We start from the raw sequence: 14,411 nt of genomic DNA on the forward strand, positions 1-14,411 counted from the left end.
ATTAGCCCATAAATACAATGCAATCTCTATCAAAATACCAATGACATTCTTCACGGAAATATTACAGAAAAATTTACTAAAATACTAATATATAATATACTAAATTTTATATAGAATAACAAAGGACCCCAAATAGTGAAAGCAATCCTGAGCAAAAAGAACATAGCTAGAGGCTTCTCACTACCAGACTTAAAAATTTACTACAAAGCAATAATAACCACATCAGAGGCCAGGCGCGGTGGCTCACGCCTGTAATCCTAGCACTCTGGGAGGCCGAGGCGGGCGGATGGTTTGAGCTCAGGAGTTCGAGACCAGCCTGAGCAAGAGCAAGACCCCGTCTCTACTAAAAATAGAAAGAAATTAGCTGGACAACTAAAAATATATAAAAAAAAATTAGCCAGGCATGGTGGCACATGCCTGTAGACCCAGCTACTCGGGAGGTTGAGGCAGAAGGATTGCTTGAGCCCAGGAGATTGAGGTTGCTGTCAGCTAGGCTGATGCCATGGCACTCTAGCCTGGGGGACAGAGCGGGACTTTGTCTCAAATAAATAAATAAATAAATAACCATATCAGTATGGTACTGGCATAAAAACAGATACATAGACCAATGGAACAAAACAGAGAATCCATATATAAACCCATGCATTTACAGTCAATTCATATTTAACAAAGGCACCAAGAACATACAATGGGAAAAAGGACAGTATTTTCAATAAATAGTGCTGGGAAAATTGAATAACTATATGCAGAAGAATGAAACTAGACCTGTCTCTCACCATATGCCAAAATCAAATCAAAATGGATCAAAGACTTAAATCTAAGACCTGAAACTATGAAACTCATAGAAGAAAACATTGGGGAAATGCTCCAGGGCATTGGGCTGGGCAAAGATTTTTTTGTGTAAGATTTCAAAAGCACAGGCAACCAAAGCAAAAATAGATAAACCGGATTACATCAAGCTAAAAAGCTTCTGCACAGCAAAGTAGATAATCAACAAAGTGAAAAGACAACCATAGAATGGGAGAAAATATTTGCAAACTATCCATCTGACTAATCCATCTGATTAGTCAGATTGCAAACTATCCATCTGATTAATAACCAGAATATATAAGGAGCTCAAACAACTCAATAGCAAAAATACAAATAATCCAATTTAAACATGAGCAAAAGATCTGAACAGACATTTCTCAAAAGAAAACATACAATGGCCAACAGGTATATGGAAAAAGGTTAACATCACTAATCATCTGACTGGGCACGGTGGCTCATGCCTATCCTAGCATTCTGGGAGACCCAGGTGAGAGGATCACTTGAGGTCAGGAGTTCGAAACTAATCATCAGAGAAATGCAAATCAAAACCACGATAGGAGATCATCTTACCCCAGCTAAAATGACTTTTATCAAGAAGATAGGCAACAGTAGATGCTAGTGAGGATGTGGAGAAAGGGGAAGCCTGGTACACTGTTGGTGCAAATGTAAATTAGTAAAGCCACTATGGAGAACAGTATGGAGGTTTCTCAAAAACCTAAAAATATAACTACCAAATGATTCAGCAATCCCACTGCTGGGTATATGTTCAAAGGAAAGAAATCAATATATTGAAGAGATGTCTACACTCTCATGTTTTTTGTAGCACTATTCACAATAGTCAAGATATGGAATCAACGTAAGTATTTATCAACGGAGGACTGGATAAAGAAAATTCGATATACAATTGCTGTCCGGAAAGTATCCAGCTGTGTAACATGAAAAATTATGGCTGGATACTTTCCAGACAGCCCTCATATATACACAATGGAATATGATTCAGCCATAAAAAAGAATGAAATCCTGTCATTTGCAACAACATGGATGGAACTGAAGGATATTACATTAAGTGAAATAAGCCAGGCACAGAAAGACAAATATCACATGTTCTCACCCACATGTGGGAGCTAAAAAGGTGCATCTCATGAAGATAAAGAATCCTCTGGGGCTGGGCGCGGTGGCTCACGCCTGTAATCCTAGCACTCTGGGAGGCCGAGGCGGGTGGATCGCTCAAGGTCAGGAGTTCGAGACCAGCCTGAGCAAGAGCGAGACCCTGTCTCTACTAAAAATAGAAAGAAATTATCTGGACAACTAAAAATATATATAGAACAAATTAGCCGGGCATGGTGGCGCATGCCTGTAGTCCCAGCTACTCAGGAGGCTGAGGCAGTAGGATCGCTTAAGCCCAGGAGTGTGAGGTTGCTGTGAGCTAGGCTGACGCCACGGCACTCACTCTAGCCCAGGCAACAGAGCAAGACTCTGTCTCAAAGCAAAAAAAAAAAAAGAATAGATTGGTGGTTACCAGAGGCCGGGAAGGTGGGTGGTGGTGAAGAGAAGTTCATCAATAGGTATAAATTATGGTTTGATAGAAGAAATAAGACCTAAGTGTTCAATAGATCAGTAGGGCCACTACAGTTTACAATAATCTATTGTATATTTCAAAATAGCTAAAAGAGAATAATTCAAATATTTATAACATAAAGAAAAGACAACTATTTAAGGTGATGCCTATTCTAAGTACACAGATTTGATCTTTACAAATTATATGAATGTATTAAATTATCATAGGTACCCCAAAACTATATATATCTACTATGCATCAATAAAAAAAATTTGTTTTAGTTTTTTAAAAAAGAAAATACAAAGCATACTGAGAGAAAATATTTGTAAAACATTTGTATATCTAATAAAAGAATTATATTTAAAATATGTAAAGAACTTTTACAACTCCATAACAAGAAGATAACTCAATAAAGAAAAAACTAGGCCAAATATATTAACAGACACTTCACCAAATAAGATATATGAATGGCAAATAAGTACATAAAAAGATGTTCAACATCACCAGTCACCACGAAAATGCAAATTAAAACTAGAATGACTAAAACTTAAAAGACTATTAAAACCAAACATTGGTGAAGATGTAGACCAACTTGAACACTGCTGGTGGGGAAGTAAAATGTACAACTACTGTGAAGAACAGTTTGACAGTTACTCATAAAACTAAACACACAATTACATATGACTCAGCAATTCCACTCCTAGCTATTTATCTAAGAGAGATGAAAATATCTGTCCACACAAAGATCTGACAACATATATTCATAACAGCATTAAAACATGTTCAAAGCAGCACTGTTTCATAAAGTGAAAAACTGGAAACAATCCAAATATTCATCAACAGGTAAATGAATGAACAAATTGTAGCATTTCTATTCAATGGAATATTACTCAGCTATAAAAAGGAATGAACTGCAGATGAAATAGAGGCACTTCTTCCTACATCTCTCACTAAGTATAGCTAAGAGCCATGAACATTATAATACATATAAAACAAACATAAAAAGACTCTAAAAGGTAGAGAGAAGAAGATAGATCAGGTAGGGACCTTGGGACCTCAAGATTAACCTGGTAGTGAACTCCCTGGGTTTTCTTTTTGCCTCAAATATCTGGAATTGGATGCTGGAGAAGCCACTAGAAACACCAACAAATACAAAAAAAAAAAAAAAAATCCCTAAGAAAGTCTGCTCCCTCTAGCCAGAAGACTAGGAAAGGGGTAACTTGACAAGACAGAAGACTTTTAGACAATAATGGCCCTATGCCAGCCAAACACCATGGAAAGAACCACAGCCCCACAGCCATTCCCATCAGCAAACACTGAGTGGGGAGTCTAGACTTCTACTCTAACTTTCCCCTATGGGACGGTATCAGACAAGATCCAGTAGAGATCCAGACTTTCATCCCCACTTGGTGGTGATGTGGCATTCTCCTGCACAATGTCAAGGGAAACCATGAGGGGGATCCTGGATTTCCATTCCCACCAAGCAGGAACAAGGTGCCACTCACCCTCCCCACTGGAATCAGAGGAGGTGAAGATGGAAGCTGCAACTTTAACTGCCATCCAGTAGTAACAAGGCCTTCTCCCGCCACATGTGGGGAGCAGTAACAAGGTGCTTTCCCCCCTTCCAGCCAGTTTGGTTTCTGGGCTACTGCAGAGGTAGCCCAGAAACCAAAGGTTTCTAAGGCCTACTGAGGAGCCTGGGCTTCCACCCCAACCTGGCAGTAAAGAGGCCATACTCTCTTCCCTGACCAGGATGGTGTTAGAGTAGGCCTCCTAAAACAAAAGATTTAAATAAGATCCAGAATCTCATAACATAATACCCAAATATGTCCATGATATGACCAAAAATCACTCATCATAATAAGAAACAACATAATAAGAAAATCTCAACGTAAGTGAGAAAAGATGATCCAACCCAAGTTGACACAGATGTTGAAATCAACTGACAAGAATTTTTAAAAAGGCATCATAAAAGCCATGCTCAGTGGCTCACGCCTGTAATCCTAGCACTCTGGAAAACTGAGGCAAGAGGATCACTTGAGATCAGGAGTTCCAGACCAGCCTGAGCAAGAGCGAGACCCCATCTCTACTGAAAATAGAAAAATTAGCAAATCAGCGTGGTGCACGCCTGTAGTCCCAGCTACTAGGGAGGCTGAGGCAGGAGGATCACTTGAGCCCAGGAGTTTGAGGTTGCAGTGAGCTATGACGACACCACTGCACTCTAGCCCCGGCGACAGAGCAAGACTCTGTCTCAAAAAAAAAAAAAAAAAAAAAGTTTCAATGAAAAATTACAAACAGGCCGGGCGCGGTGGCTCACGCCTGTAATCCTAGCACTCTGGGAGGCCGAGGTGGGCGGATCGTTTGAGCTCAGGAGTTCGAGACCAGCCTGAGCAAGAGCGAGACCCCACCTCTACTAAAAATAGAAAGAAATTATATGGACAGCTAAAAATATATATAGAAAAAATTAGCCGGGCATGGTGGCGCATGCCTGTAGTCCCAGCTACTCGGGAGGCTGAGACAGGAGGATCGCTTGAGCTCAGGAGTTTGAGGTTGCTGTGAGCTAGGCTGACGCCATGGCACTCACTCTAGCCTGGGCAACAGAGTAAGACTCTGTCCCAAAAAAAAAAAAAAGAAAAGAAAAATTACAAACACACTTGAAACAAGTATAAATAAAAAAATCTCAGCAAAGAAATAAAAGATTTAAAAAGAACCAAATGGAAATCTTAGAACTGAAAGATACAATAACCAAGATAAAAGCTCAGTGGATGGGCTTAAGAGCAGAACGAAGGAGACAGAGGAAAGAATCAGTGAACTAGAAAACAGAATAGAAATTCTGAATCTAAACAACAAAGATAAAATGGAAAAAAAAATGAACACAATCTCACAGACCTGAGGGGCTATAACAAAAAGTCTAACATTCATGTCATTTTAATCACAAAAAGAAAGGAGAAAGAGGGCAGGGCTGAAAAGGTATTCCAAAAAACAATAGCTGAAATTTCCCCCAATTTGGCAAAAGACCTAAACCCATAGATTCAAAAAGCTGAGCAAACAGGATAAACTCAGAGACATCTATGCCAAGACACATCATAATCAAATTCTGAAAACTAAAGACAATCTTGAAAACAATGAGAGAGAGACAACACTACACCTATAGGCAGAAAACAATTTGAATAACAGCGGATTGCTCATCAGCAACCACGGAGGCCTGAAGGAAATAGCACAACATTTTTGAAATACAGTCAGGCGTAGCTTAATGGGGATGCCTTCTGAGAAATGCATCGTTAGGCGATTTCATCGTTGTGCAAATATCATGGAGTATATTTACACAAACCTGGATGGTATACCCTACTAAACACCTAGGCTATATGATATGGCCTATTCTCCTAGTCTACAAATCTGGACAGCATGTTACTGTACTGAATACTGTAAGCAAGTGTAACACAATGGTAAGTATTTGCATCTCTAAACATAGAAAATATACAGTGTAAGTACAGTATAAATAAAATATTTAAAATGGTACGCCTGTATAGGGTACTTACCATGAATGGAGCTTGCAGGACTGGAAGTTGCTCTGGGTGAGTCAGTGAGTGAGTGGTGAGTGAATGTGTATATTTGGCCATTTGGGTTTAAGATCGCTGAAAAAGTCAAATCCAATTTTAAGACATACCTAATACAACCACAAAAACTTTACTAACATTGATACTTTGTATATAACAAAGTAATAGTCATAAATCGTGCACCCCCATATTATTCTCAGAGTCTAATAGGTGGAACCTTAAAGGCCTATTTGCACTGATAAATCACTTCACTGACTGTGCGGAAGTATGTCCTACCAGAAACCAGAAAGCAGCCACAGCCACACAGATGTAATGAGGGGAAAATGCTTCTTCAACAGAAGGGTTTCTTTTTTTTTTTTTTTTTTTTTTTTTTTTGAGACAGAGTCTCACTTTGTTGCCCAGGCTAGAGTGAGTGCCGTGGCGTCAGCCTAGCTCACAGCAACCTCAAACTCCTGGGCTCAAGCGATCCTCCTGCCTCAGCCTCCCGAGTAGCTGGGACTACAGGCATGCACCACCATGCCCGGCTAATTTTTTTTTTTCTATATATATTTTTAGTTGTCCATATAATTTTTTTCTATTTTTAGTAGAGACGGGGTCTCGCTCTTGCTCAGGCTGGTCTCGAACTCCTGACCTTGAGCGATCCACCCGCCTCGGCCTCCCAGAGTGCTAGGATTACAGGCGTGAGCCACCGCGCCCGGCCAGAAGGGTTTCTTGATATAATCCATTCAGATTATGAGAGAGACTGAGATCCAGCTACTGTCTGGAAAGACTCTTAGCCATTATACGAAAGTACAGGGTCACCAACAAATAACCCCAGAGAGAACACTCAACCTAAAAATTTTAAAACAAATTTCACAATCTTAGTGGCAAAGCCTCTGTACTCTTTTGCAATTTTCCTATAAATCTAAAACTATTCTAACATTTAAAGTTTATTATTTTTTTAAAAAACTATTATTTTATAAAATAAGTCACTGAATCTTTTTTAAATGTTGGTGACACTGTGGCCTGAGCAGAAGTTGTGACATTTCTGGAACATGGATCAGTGAAATCTTGATGTGACTGACTTTACATGCCACTTTTCTTTTTTTTTTTTTTTTTAATTTTAATAGATTTAGGGGGTACAAGTGGTTTCTTGTTACATGGATGAATTGCATAATGGTGAAGTCAGGGCTTTTAGTATACCCATCACCCAAATAGTGCACAGGGTACCCAACAGGTAATTTTTGATCTCTTACCCCTCTCCTACCCTCCCCCTTTCTTAGTCTCCAAAGTCCATTAGGCTACTCTGTATGACCATGTATACACATTGTTTAGCTCCCACTTATAAGTGAGTATATGCAGTATTTGTTTTTCTGTTCCTGAGGTACTTCACCTAGGATAATGGATTCCAGTTCCATCCAAGTGGCTGTGAAAGACATTATTTCATTTTTTTTTTTTTTTTTTTTTGAGACAGAGTCTCACTCTGTTGCCCAGGCTAGAGTGAGTGCCGTGGCGTCAGCCGAGCTCACAGCAACCTCAAACTCCTGAGCTCAAGCGATCCTCCTGTCTTAGCCTCCCGAGTAGCTGGGATTACAGGCATGCACCACCATGCCCGGCTAATTTTTTCTATATATATATTTTTAGTTGTCCAGATAATTTCTTTCTATTTTTAGTAGAGATGGGGTCTCGCTCTTGCTCAGGCTGGTCTCGAACTCCTGAGCTCAAATGATCCGCCCACCTCGGCCTCCCAGAGTGCTAGGATTACAGGCGTGAGCCACCACGCCCGGCCTATTTCATTTTTTTATGGCTGAATATACCTCCATGGTATATATATACCATATTTTCTTTAACCACTCATCAGTTGATACGTACTTAGGTTATTGATTACATATCTTTGCAATTTGCAATTATAAGTTGTGCTGCAATAAACATATTACTCAATGTGTCTTTTTTGATATAGTGACTTCTTTTCTTTTGGGTAGAAACCCAGTAGTGGGATTGCTGGATTGAATGGTAGGTCTACTTTTAGTTCTTTGAGGAATCTCCATACTGTTTTTCGTAGACGTTGTACTAATTTACATTTCCACCAGTGGTGTATAAGCATTCCCTATTCACCACATCCACTCTAACATCTATTGTTTTTTTAACTTTTTAATAATGGTCATTCTGACGGGGGTACAATGGTGGAGGTATCTCACTGTGGTTTTAATTGCATTTCCCTGATGTTTAGTGATATTGAGTATTTTTTCATATGTTTTGGTCATTTGTACATTTTCTTGTGAAAAAATGTGTGTTCATGTCTTTTGCCCACACTTCAATGGGGTTATTTGTTTTTATCTTGCTGATTTGTCTGAGTTCCCTGTAGATTCTGGATATTAGTACTTTGTCAGACATATAGTTTGCAAATATTTTCTCCCATTCTTTAGGTTGTCTATTTACTCCGTTGATTATTTCTTTTGCCATGCAGAAACTTTTTAGTTTAATTAAGTCCCATTTATTTATTTTTGTTTTCATTGTATTTGTTTTGGGGGTCTTAAATTTTTCTTAATTAAAGAAATAAGCAATAAATTATTTGCCTAGGCCAATATCCAGAAGAGTTTTTCCTAAGTTTTCTTCTAGAATTTTTATGTTGTCAGGTCTTACATTTAAGTCTTTAATCCTTCTAGAGTTTATTTTTGTGTATGGTGAGAGATAGGGATCCAGTTTCATTCTTCTGCATATGGCTCTCCAATTTTCCTAGCACCATTTATTGAACAGGGCATCCTTTCCCCAGTGTATGTTTTTGTCTGCTTTGCCAAAGATCAGTTGGTTGTAGGTATATGGTTTTATTTCTCGGTTCTCTATTCTCTTCTATTAATCTGTGTGTCTACTTTTATACCAGTACCATGCTGTTTTGGTTACTATAGCCTTGTAGTATAATTTGAAGTCAGGTAATGTGATGCCTCCAGATTTGTTCTTTTTGCTTAGGACTGATTTGGCTATTTGGGCTTTTCTGATTCCACATGAAATTTAGGATTGTTTTTTCTAATTCTATGAAAAAAATATGGAATGCTTCATGAATTTGTGTGCCATCCTTCCACAGGGGCCATGCTAATCTTCTCTAAATCATTCCAATTTTATTAATAGTTGGCCGGGCGCGGTGGCTCACGCCTGTAATCCTAGCACTCTGGGAGGCCGAGGTGGGCGGATCGTTTGAGCTCAGGAGTTCGAGACCAGCCTGAGCAAGAGCGAGACCCCATCTCTACTAAAAATAGAAAGAAATTATATGGACAGCTAAAAATATATATATAGAAAAAATTAGCCGGGCATGGTGGTGCATGCCTGTAGTCCCAGCTACTCGGGAGGCTGAGACAGGAGGATCGCTTGAGCTCAGGAGTTTGAGGTTGCTGTGAGCTAGGCTAACGCCACGGCACTCACTCTAGCCTGGGCAACAGAGTGAGACTCTGTCTCAAAAAAAAAAAAAAAAAAAAAAAAAAAAAAAAATAGTATATGTGCTACTGAAGTAAGCACACAACCCCCTTTTAAGTAATTTTTTTTTTTTTTTTGCTGCCAGGAATACTGTGTTGAGACACATGCCACTTTTCAATGGTAGATGGCGACCACAACTGCTCACAGATTAATGACCTAGAGGGATTTGAGATTTAGAAAACCCCATCCAAAATACACCCCCCCAAAAGCATTACTGCTGCTCACAAAAACACCTCCAGATACCAGGAACTACTGCAAAGATAACAAATATTACTATAAAATGACCATACGCTAGCTGGCCAGTAGCAAGATGCTCTCTGTATAATGGCAGAAAATTTTGGAATATTATCTGTGAATACAAGTTGAATAGAAGATGCCAAATCAAGGTGACCTACTTTAAAAGTACCTCCTCTAGGAGAACCAGTAGACAGAACTGTCTTGTCACCCTCCTAAGCTTAGTGGGCAGGCACTAAGACAAAATTCGACCAAATATAGATGCTAACAAATTCTCCAGGAAAGAAACAGGCTTGCTACTTCTAACTACCTAAGCAATAAAGAAAGAAAGAAATATTAAATAATGAATCTAAGTGAAAATATAAGGCCGGTTACTGGGCAGACTTCCCATATCTAAATGCAGTGCCCTTTAAAATGACTAATTCACCCAGAGAAGGCCTAGAAATATGAAAAAATCTAGGAGGTGTCAAGTTTCTTCAGCCCCTGAGGGGTGAAGGTCCCAGAAATTCAGAGAAAAGTACCACCTGGAAAAGGACCCAGGTGTGAGAATAGCAAGAAATTCACTCCACATCCAAACTCACTTGCAGTCCAGATAGATCTTGGACTGCCTGGGAAGAATGCCACCCACATGTTGGCACATTGTTTTAAGTCACTATTTCATAGACCCAGTCCCCAGTTGCCCAGGGGCTCCAGCCTAGAGACTGTACCTCTGCCTTACCTGTTGCATTATTCAGGACTCTTTTGTTCACATGTAACAGAAAGTCAATTCAAAGTGGCTTTTAAAAATAAAAGATAATTTTTGGTTCCTATAACTTAAAAGGTCAGGGTTAGTATGACCTCAAGCATGGCTGGATCAAGGGGTTCAAACAATATCAGAACTCAGGCTGACTCACTCTTTCCCCAACCATGATCCAGCTTTGCTTTTCTCTATGTTGGCTTTATTCTCTGATAGGCTTTCTCCAAGGGGGCCACTGGAGTCAACAGGCCTATAGTCTACCATCTTGGCAGCCAGCATGGAAACACAAAGATTTCATTCTCTCTATTTCCCTCAATGTCCCAGAAAAAGCCTCTTTGGCTCTGATTAGTCCATCCTGGGCCTTGCATCCATTTCTGGACCAAGAACTGGCCAACACAATGGAATACTCTGATTGACCAGTGTTCAATAGATTATTTAGCAGTAGATAATTTGCTCCTAGTAGACTGGGAGCAAAATTACAGGCATCCTGAGATTCACCAGCAAAACCACATGAGTAAAAGCAACAACAGCCAAAGAAAACGAAATTTCTGGCTGACTGAGCATTTTCAGATTGTGTTCTTCCCGAGATAGTAAGTACTAATCCACTAAACTTAATAAGCCTCCCTGAGGAGTTTGACGTTGCAGTGAATTAATACACATAAAAAGCATTTAGAAGAATGTCTGCACCAAAGTAAATACCATAGAAATGTTAGCAACACCATGGAAGAAGAATCCTGGAGAAGGAGAAAGAACACATCCTAACAGGCAGGGTGGAGGCACAGAATAGTTTAATCTAAATATTAAGAAGAGTGTAGCCTAATTTTGTAACAAACTGGTAAAGCAGGATATATGGGTTAAACTACTCTTTGCTTCTTTGATTCATAGTCTGAGAATCACAAGACTTTTATTCTCATAGTCTGAGAATCACCAATACAAGGGCATTTGATGTAGATTAAACACCCAATGCTGGTCACAAGATGGTAGACCGATAGGTACTAAAGTCTACCCTTCTATGCCAATTATAACCATAGAAACAACAGGGAGTATATTATAAATAAATTAATAACTATGCTCTAAAACTATAAATGCTTGCTGAAATGAACAGAGAGAACTTGCTAAAAGACAGAGATCATACTAGATTAGATTGAAATGGGAAATTGTAGCCTAGAACACCAGTGGGAATACACAGAAAACTTCTCCCTCAGGAAGACGCAAGACCATGCCCTGAGGTGTGGTAGCCCCATGGAAGCTCCCCACGGGGAATAGGGAACAATCACACCCTGCACACAAACTTCCCATATACCTCACAAGCAGCACAACCCACCCACTCCCAGGTCTCAGCGAAAACAAATACAGAATGTAACCCTGACAGCAGTGGTAGCCCCTTCCCCCAGCTGAGCTGTAAAAGCCAAGATGACAGATAATCTAGTAAATAATATCAACTATAAAGAGATGTGCACAAAAAAAGAATCACCAAAGAACTAAGAAGTTTCTAACACCATCAGAGAGAAACAAACTCAAAAAATTGGAGGAAGTTATACCCAATGAAATAAAATTAATAAGGTATCAGAAAAGGACTTTAAATATAATTCATATCTTCTTCAAGGAGATAAGGCAGGTAGTACCATCATGAAACAGGAAATGGAAGTTATTAAATCAACCAATGAGAGAAATTAGAAATAAAAAGTGATTAATTGTTGAAATTAAAACTTAATGGTAGGATGGACACAGCTAAAGAGCCAACTTGTGAATTGAAAGACTTGGCCAAGGAATTTTCTGAAAATGCAACACACGGAAATAAGGCTCTGTGAAGTGAGGAAGAAACACAGAGGGACGTGGAGAATAGATTCAGAAGTTCTAACATCCGTCTAAAGGTTCAAAAAAAGAGAGACTAGAGAAATGGAGGAGAGGCACTAAAGAAATAATGTTCTTGCAGTGAATCATGAAGGATTGAACCTCTGCTCCCTTCTTTGCTCTCCTGCCCTCTCCCCCTAAAATGCCAGCTGATGGATTAAAAAGGAAGGCATAAACCTACCTATTCAAGAGATTAGAGATGATACAAGAGTAAATAAGAGATGATATCTATATTTTAGAAGCTGAAAGCAGATGGACAGGTGATAATTAATTCAGCAAACCAGAGAAAGTTAAAAGTAAAATGCTTGCAGTGTGTGAGAGGGCCAATAAACCCAGACCCAAGCCCCAGAAAGACTCAGGAACTAGAGTACAGTAGTCCCCTTTATCCATGCTTTGCTTTCCAGGGTTTCTGTTACCCACTGTCAACTGCAGTCCAAAAAATAAGTGAGTACAGTACAGTAAGATATTTTGAGCAAGAAAGAAACCATATTCACAAACTATTATTACAGTATATCATTATAATTGTTCTATTTTATTATTAGTCATTGTTGCTAATATCTTACTGTGCCTAACTTATAAATTAAACTTTATCACAGGCACGTATGTACTGTATAGGAAAAAAACATAGTATAGTCATCCCTCAGTATCCATGGAGGATTGGTTCGAGGACCCCCTACAGTCTAAGAGAGGTCCCATCTCTCTTATACCAAAATTCTCAGTTGCTCAAGTCCCTTATATAAAATGGTGTAGTATTTGCATATAACCTAGCACATCCTCCTGTATACCTTAAACCATCTCTAGATTACTTACTTATAATATCTAATAAAATATAAATGCTATGTAAATAGTTATTATGCTGTATTGTTTAGTGAATAATGACAAGGAAAAAAAGTCTGTACATGTTCAGTATAGATACCATTTTTTTTCCAAATATTTTGAATCCACAGATGGTTGAATCCATGAATTCAGAACCCATGGATACAGAAGGCCCAACTGTATATACAGGGTTCAGTATTTCTGTGGTTTCAGGCATCCACTGGGGGTCTTGGAGGTATCCCCCACCGATAAGGGGGACTACTGTACCAATAACCTGGCAGGGGTACACATGAGGCCGAACACAGTAGGACTGTTGAAAATCTGTCTGAAAAGCAAACAGGCCCCATATTCCTTTATCACCCACTCAGGCAGGCAGTTCTCCCTCCTTCTCCCTAATGAAGATAGAAGTTTATCATCTGATAGAGCAAAAAGACTCTGGACTTAGGACATCAGGTGGATGTGGCCTATTAAAAACAGAAAAGCTTCATCTCAATATTATCTAAATTGGAAAAAAAAAAAAAAAACAGAAAAGCTAATGAAAGCCAACACACTGTATGGTGAGTCCCCAGTCCTTTTCCTCCAAATACTGTCAAGAATACTGATGGTTAGGCATCCACACCCCAAACAGGAAATTAGAAGGTTGGTCTCTGGAGAAACCAGGCATCCCAATAGAAAAGACCTACAGATAAGTGATCACAGAAGGTCCCATACCAAATGATAAGATCTCTGCCCATTCATTACTTTGAAAAACCCACCAGTAGTCCCAATTACCTTTTTTAGTGCCTCACTCTTAAATATGAAGAGAAATTCAAGGATCATCAGACATTTAAAAAGGGAAAGGAACTCAGAGAAAACAGGAACAATGCAGAAACAGATCTTCAAAACTATAATTACTGTGTTTGGAAATATTAGAGACGATTTAGCATCCTTGAAACAAGAGCAAGATGTTTTCTGAAAGTAACAAAGAATGAGACAGAAAAGATTGAATGGCAGAAATTTTTCTAATTCAATAGAAGAGGTGGAAATCTCCAAGAAAGTAGTGAGAAAGACAGAGAGATTAGAGATTAGAAGTGACAAAGGCAATATAGGAACTATTAATCACATGTTTAAGTCACTATAATTGGGAACTTTTTGTTACAGAGCTTAGTCTACACTTTCACTAACAAAAATACCTTTACAATTCTGAGAGAAGTTTATTTCCTACCCAGGATTCTATTCTTAATGCAAATTACCAATCAAGTGTAAGTTGAATAAAGACATTTTCAAATATGAAATATCTCAAAAAAAAGTACCTCTTAAGCACTCCTTTTCAGAAAACTACTGGAGCAAATAAATACTCACACCAGGGTCTATGCACATAACAAACAAATATGTAAGCAATACCTCACTGCCCACTATT

The 14,411-nt window shown here is 38.9% G+C and overlaps 1 non-coding gene across 1 annotated transcript; it reads right to left on the reverse strand.

Annotated features, from left to right (window-relative positions):
- Window positions 1-8,941: 8,941 nt before the first annotated feature.
- LOC138392718 (U6 spliceosomal RNA) lies at window positions 8,942-9,052 on the reverse strand. The gene has a single exon (XR_011235003.1). It is a non-coding gene; the product is annotated as a U6 spliceosomal RNA (small nuclear RNA).
- Window positions 9,053-14,411: the final 5,359 nt, after the last annotated feature.

This window comes from Eulemur rufifrons, chromosome 9, assembly GCF_041146395.1.
Source record: "Eulemur rufifrons isolate Redbay chromosome 9, OSU_ERuf_1, whole genome shotgun sequence".
Taxonomy (NCBI): domain Eukaryota; kingdom Metazoa; phylum Chordata; class Mammalia; order Primates; family Lemuridae; genus Eulemur; species Eulemur rufifrons.